Raw genomic sequence first — 6,581 nt, 5'->3', positions numbered from 1 at the left:
TCTGTTTTATGACCTTCCTAAATCATCACCCACCGTTTCTCCAGAAGCCCAGCTTATAACCGCCAGTCTGTGCCCTGTCATCTCATTGTAAAACCTATTTATCTTCCTTAAATATCCCAGAGCAGTAAAACTAAAAATATTATCAAGTTATTCTGGCAGGAGTTACCAATAGCCTTTCCACAGCATTTAGCTTCCTTATTTCCCTGACCTGAGTTTAAAGGAAAAAATATATGTGCAGATCCCTCCGAAGATCTACATTTTGGAAAGGAATCACCTAATCGCTTCCTTCTGTCAGTATCGTCCATCCACTGGGCCCTTCGGTGCCCCAAGGACTCATTCCCTGAGTCCCCTGTCTGCAGGGTCTCCCACCTTTCCTGCTGGCCTACCCCCCACCATCCCGTATCCAATTACACCTGTGGTTTAAAGCATAACTCATTTATCTCTTAGTCAACTAAACACTGTAGCTAGTCAGCAAATATTGACTAATGAGCCTCATGTAGTGGGTGTCTCCAATATCTTCCCTACCCCTTCCGCTTCCCTCCCCATCCAGCCACTGGGCTTCCTGTTGGGTCATTCCCCCGCTTCCAAATTCCTACACTCTCAGGGGTAAGCACCTTCTTCATCCTGGTCCAGCCGCTGACCAGAGATCACTAGATCAGTGGACGGGCCCCATGGTCGCAGGAAAAAGGCCAAGGACTCACACAAGACCAGCTCCTTTTTTCAGACTAACAGTTCATTGATACTGAAAAAAACCCATCTCAGCACCAGGTAACTGCATTTCAATCGCGCAGTGAATGCCCAGCAACCATATACTAAGAAAACCAAGCAAGGCATAAATAAATAAAACTTGGCACCCAACCTTGATGTCTGCTGAGGAACACAGAAGCAGACCCAGATGGGGGAATTTTACATGCAGGGAGGTCGGGGCTAGAGCACAGGTGGCCACAAGCGGTGTAGAAGCATGGACGAGGGGGGTTCTCCAAGCATCAGAGGAACAAAAAAAGGGTTAAAAAGAAGGGCACATGGAGCAGGCACTCGAAGGGTGAGAGTTTGCCAGACAGAGAAGGGAGAAGGGAGACCCAGGCACAGGGCCAGGGAGGCATGGGTGAGTCTATTTCTTTACCTCCATCAGTGAATCTACGCTAAAGTGATACCGGTGGCCTGTGACATAGGGGTCAGCCCCAGGCCAGGAGTGGGGTGAAGGGACACAGAACAGTGAGGCTTTGAGTGTAAAACTGAAGATGTCAAAAAAAAAAAAAAAAAATCAGTGCTCACGATATATCTTTTTTTTTTTAATGCAGTACCTAAGGAATCAAAATTAATGTATAATCCATGGCTAACAAAATGCTACACTTTTAAATGAAAACAAGATCACTATTACTGATTTTTTATTTTGTTTCTGGCTCATTTTCACTATGGGTATTTTTGCCCTTGTCTTTACCTGGAATTCCCTTTATTTCCAGGGAAAATGAGAGGGAGAAAAAAAAAAAAATACACGAAGACAGTTTGAACCAAACGCTCATGCATTCCTGTCTTGGTCTTCAGCAAACTCTTCCATCTACAAATTCCCTCCTTCTTTTGGAAAATCAAAACATGTTTAACTAAATACTTGAGAGTCCAGGAGCTGGAAGCTTTCCCTCCCACTGAATGCTGTTCAACACCCTTTTCCTCTGTTAACCCAACGAGCAAGCCAAATGTGCAGCCAAAGGCCCAAAGCTGGCCTGGGAGCCTGCGGAAGCGTGTGCATCCTGCCGGAAGCAGCCAAACCTGGCAGGAAGTTGCAATTACGGAGCGGGCAGGGCTTACGCAGACGCTGAGTGGGGCTGGCCTGAATAAACCCAGGCTTATCAAAAGAAGGTGTATGGCAGTGAATCTGGTAATTAATAGGATTGCAGGTTTCAAAGGAAGAGGGAGGAGGCCAGGCCAGCTTTGTGGCGCCCAGCACTTTCCCTAAAGGCACAGACAGAAACAGGATAAGCAGCCTCAGGGCAGGTCCAGAGGGGCCCCTGCGGTGGGATGGAGCATGGCCAGCAGTGGGGTGGGCAGGAAGGCTCTCTCCTCCTTTGGGGATGGTGGTGGTTTAGTCACTGGGTTGTGTCTGACTCTTTTACGACCTCCTGGACTGTAGCCCACCAGGCTCTTCTGTCCATGGGATTCTCCAGGCAAGAATACTGCAGTGGGTAGCCATTTCCTTCTCCAGGGGATCTTCCTGACCCAGGGATCGAACCCAAGGCTCCTGCATCACAGGCAGATTCTCTGCTGACTGAGTCACTGGAGAAGCCCCTCTCTGCCTTTACACCCTCCTTACAGATGCCTGTTTGCTCAAGACCCTTTCTCTTCTGCCATTAGTGACTCCTTAGCTTCTCAAGAGAATTATCACAGGGGATGAAGTTTCTTCCTCTTGGATGCTAGCCAAGTGAACTTATTTTCAGAGTTTAAGGAAGATTTTCAAACTTCTCTTGTTAAGTTCCAATTTCAACTCTTTTTAACCGAACTTTACTAGAAGCCACGAAATATTTGCAATGTGTTATTTCAGTAAAAGTGAATCCATTTTGTCTCGAGGGCCAGACAGCACAACACAGGGGAGCGTGAAGGTTGCAGAAAGCTGCACCTCCGAGATGGGAGTGAGGAGGGGATGGCCTGTCCGCCCCGGACCAAGTATTCTCCGGGGTCTGCCACCCGGTCAGGATGGCCGGCCGCAAGTGAGAGCTGCTTTGCTTTCAGAACCACCCGCCAGCCAGTGTGAGCCAGGAGCCTGTGGTCTCCATTCAGAGCCTACAAGTGTCCACTGGAGCAGAACAGGAAGGGAAAAGCTCAGAGGAAAGGGTTTCTCCCTCCTGTGATCCTGAAAGAGACCCAATTGTAGCCTGCAGGGCTGGATGGAAAGACTTAGACCAAAAAAATCACAGAACGCGGAGAATAAAAGGTCACACGGGGTTTCTCTGGTGTGGTGGAAAGCCAGCTCACCTCGGAGTCAAGCGAGCTCCCCTGGAAGCCTACGACACGCCTGCTGTATTTCTGAGGTCCACCCTGACCCTCAGTGTCCTCATCAGACAAGGGCTGGGGCTGATGGAGGGCGTGATGTGCCCTCCCTCGCACCCCTTCTCACTCCAGTCCTGTTCTCTGACCATTCCTCCTCTTCCACTCCCTGTGGAAACCCTTCATGCTGGCTCTAGGGATCCCTGTGACACTGAGTCATACCTGGTTACCCACCTGCTTCAGAATGCCCCTGACCACCCATGTCCAGCATTTACCTGTAAGGAGCACCGCTGCCCACAGGATCAGCTCACACTTTCAGGTGCCCCCCCCAACCCCATCCCTCTACCCAGGGACGTGGCCTGGCCTGAGGTCCTGCCGGGGGACACACAGCGGGGCTCCTCCCTGCCCAAGGGAAAGCAGCGGTGTGGCCTCGGGAGGAAGGAACCCAAAGACAGACCATCTAAGGCATTTCCCCCATGGTGAGCATCCTTCTAGCCTGTCATCAGCACTACATTAATCGTCCACCACACCTACCATCTTCAAAGCCTGAGTATGAGACCCCGCTTTTGAACTGTGGTGTTGGAGAAGACTCTTTGAGAGTCCCTTGGACAGCAAGGAGATCCAACCAGTCCATCCCAAAGGAAATCAGTCCTGAATATTCATTAGAAGGACTGATGCTGAAGCTGAAACTCCAATACTTTGGCCACCTGATGCAAAGAGCTGACTCCTTAGGAAAGACCCTGATGCTGGGAAAGATTCAAGGCAGGAGAAGGGGACGACAGAGGATGAGATGGCTGCATGGCATCACCGACTTGATGGACATGAGTCTGAGTAAACTCCGGGAGTTGGCAGGTGAGTAACCAGGTATGACTCAGTGTCACAGGGATCCCTAGAGCCAGCATGAAGGGTTTCCACAGGGAGTGGAAGAGGAGGAATGGTCAGAGAACAGGACTGGAGTGAGAAGGGGTGCGAGGGAGGGCACATCACGCCCTCCATCAGCCCCAGCCCTTGTCTGATGAGGACACTGAGGGTCAGGGTGGACCTCAGAAATACAGCAGGCGTGTCGTAGGACCGGGAGGCCTGGCGTGCTGCAGTCCATGGGGTCACAAAGAGTCAGTCACGATTGAGTGACTGAACTGAACTGAGACCCTGGGTCCCAGGGCAGACACAAGGGCCACGTGTGCACCCTGGAGCAGTCACTAGGCCCGGGGTGGACAGGCCATCCCCAGGATCCTGCCCAACCCTGAGATTCCCTAGCACAAATGCTCCGTGTCCCTAGAAGATGCTGGAGGTGGCACCAAGTGGACAGAGGGATCTCCTTTCCTGGAGATGCATCAGGAGACTAAAGCCAACTGACTCAGCAGCTATCTGAGAACTGTCTACGCTGTCATGGTAACTGTGGGGGACAAGCGATTAGAAAGAAAATGCAGATGAACCCCTGGGGTCACTGCAGGGGAACTGAGGTGTGAGAGACGGCCCCCACCCCCAGTCAGGGTCTGACATGGAACATAGCATGGCCCAGAGGGTGCCAGCGGGGCCTGCACCTGCCAGAGGGCAGCCAAGAAGGCCTTTCTGAAGAGGGGATGGGGCAGCAGGCTGTAAAAACCTCCCAAGAAGCTGTGGGTAAGTGGCATCTCAGGGCCCCTGAGCAGAGGGAGAAAAAGCACGGAGGCCACCTGGGGGCAGGCTGAGCCTCCAGGATGGGGACCCGCAGAGGGGACCCTGGGCACAGAGGTCCTGCTGTTTTGCCAACTGTGGGCAGCTGGGAGCAGGGGAACGGTAGGGTCCCAGTTTTGCTGGGAGAAAATGGCTGTGGCCTCATCTGTGCAGAAGCAGGTGGGATGGGAGGAGAGCAGGCACGCTCCGGGACTCAGCTACGAAGCTGGGTACCCACTGCATCCTCACCTAGCCAACTGCCACCTTCCATGCCAATCTGTCTGTTCAGTTCAGTTCAGTCATTCAGTCATGTCCGACTCTTTGCGACCCCATGGACTGCAGCATGCCAAGCCTCCTCCCTGGCCATCACCAACTCCCGGAATTTTACCCAAACTCATATCCATTGAGTCGGTGATGCCATCCAACCATCTCATCCTCTGTCGTCCCCTTCTCCTCCTGCCCTCAATCTTTCCCAGCATCAGGATCTTTTCAAATGAGTCGCGTCAGATGGCCAAAATATTGGAGTTTCAGCTTCAACATCAGTCCTTCCAATAAACACCCAGGACTGATCTCCTTTAGGATGGACTGGATGGACCTTCTTGCAGTCAAGGGACTCTCAAGAGTCTTCTCCAACACTACAGTTCAAAAGCATCAATTCTTGGGCGCTCAGCTTTCTATACAGTCCAACTCTCACATCCATAGGTGACTACTGGAAAAACCATAGCCTTCAGTAGATGGACCTTTGTTGGCAAAGTAATGTCTCTGCTTTTTCTTACATCAGATCCCACCTGCCCTTAACCATAGGGCCGTGGCTGTAACCTCTCTGTTGCACAGACAAGGGTCAGCACAGCGTTTGGCAGCTGCTGTGCACTGTCTTTGCTCAGTTGCATGACAGCAGCAATCCCTCATGACTACCCTCAACCAGTTCCCAGGGAGGGAGGCGAGCCTGCCCCTCACTTGCCAGGAGGGTCTGAATTCAGGCCTGCTTGTGGGGTCGTCCTTGGCTGTGAATGGTGTCCCTGGCTCCAGTCACAAACGTCCTGCTTTGGAGAGTGACTCACGTGGTGACCCCAGTCCTGACACCGCTGCTTGGTACATCAAGGTTGAGGAGGCGGCTGGGTTATGCACGTCTGCCCTGAGTGGCCCTGCCTGTGAGCTCCCTGGAGGAGGGCAGAGATGGAGCCCCGTGATGTTTTTGGTTTCTCACCACGGCAAATGCTGGATAGAGTGGGCACTGAGTGCAAATTTCCCTTTGGCCCAAGAAATGGGCAAAAATCAGGAGTATAAAGGAGTTACGTATCCTCAGTTCTTCAAAAGCCTCCAACAACCAGGGTGGACTTACTGGAACTGGCATAACCCCTCTGATGACTTCCTGGCAACCCTGGATCTTCACCCCCACCCACTAGCAGCCTAGAGGAGAAGAGGCCCCCCTCCCCTCCAGACTCTGAGAGCATCCACTTCCCGGGGTGAACTGAGGCCGCAGGGAGGCAAGAGTGGCCGAGACTTCTGTTCTCAACTGTAATTTTAAAAACAGCACAAAGTGACCTTCAGGGTTCGTTTCTGGCAGGAACATTTTGCAAGTCCACGAACACGACAAATTAAACGTCCAGGCCTGACAAAGCAGCCAGCATCACCAGGATTCCAGGCAGCGTCCTCCGCTCGAGTCTCGGACTTTCACCTGGCATTTCCGCCTCCTTTTCTTCCCCCACCAGCCCTCATTAGCACGGCCTCCCAGTCCAATCAGGTGCGCTTGGCCAGCAGCCCAGGACCCAAGGCAGTCGCTGATCAGCCTTTAGCTGGAACCACTGATGGACACTCAGCTCCCTTTCTGCCAAAATCCAGTCTGGCCTCATCTCCAGTGGGCTGGTGGACCCTTGGTTTTAAGTGATGAGTGACAATCTAGCTCCTCTGAGAGTTCCTTTAGGACACGGGGGTCTCATCCAGTG

This window comes from Oryx dammah, unplaced genomic scaffold, assembly GCF_014754425.2.
Source record: "Oryx dammah isolate SB20612 unplaced genomic scaffold, SCBI_Odam_1.1 HiC_scaffold_25, whole genome shotgun sequence".
NCBI lineage: Eukaryota > Metazoa > Chordata > Mammalia > Artiodactyla > Bovidae > Oryx > Oryx dammah.
Note: the sequence above shows the minus strand (reverse complement) of the source record.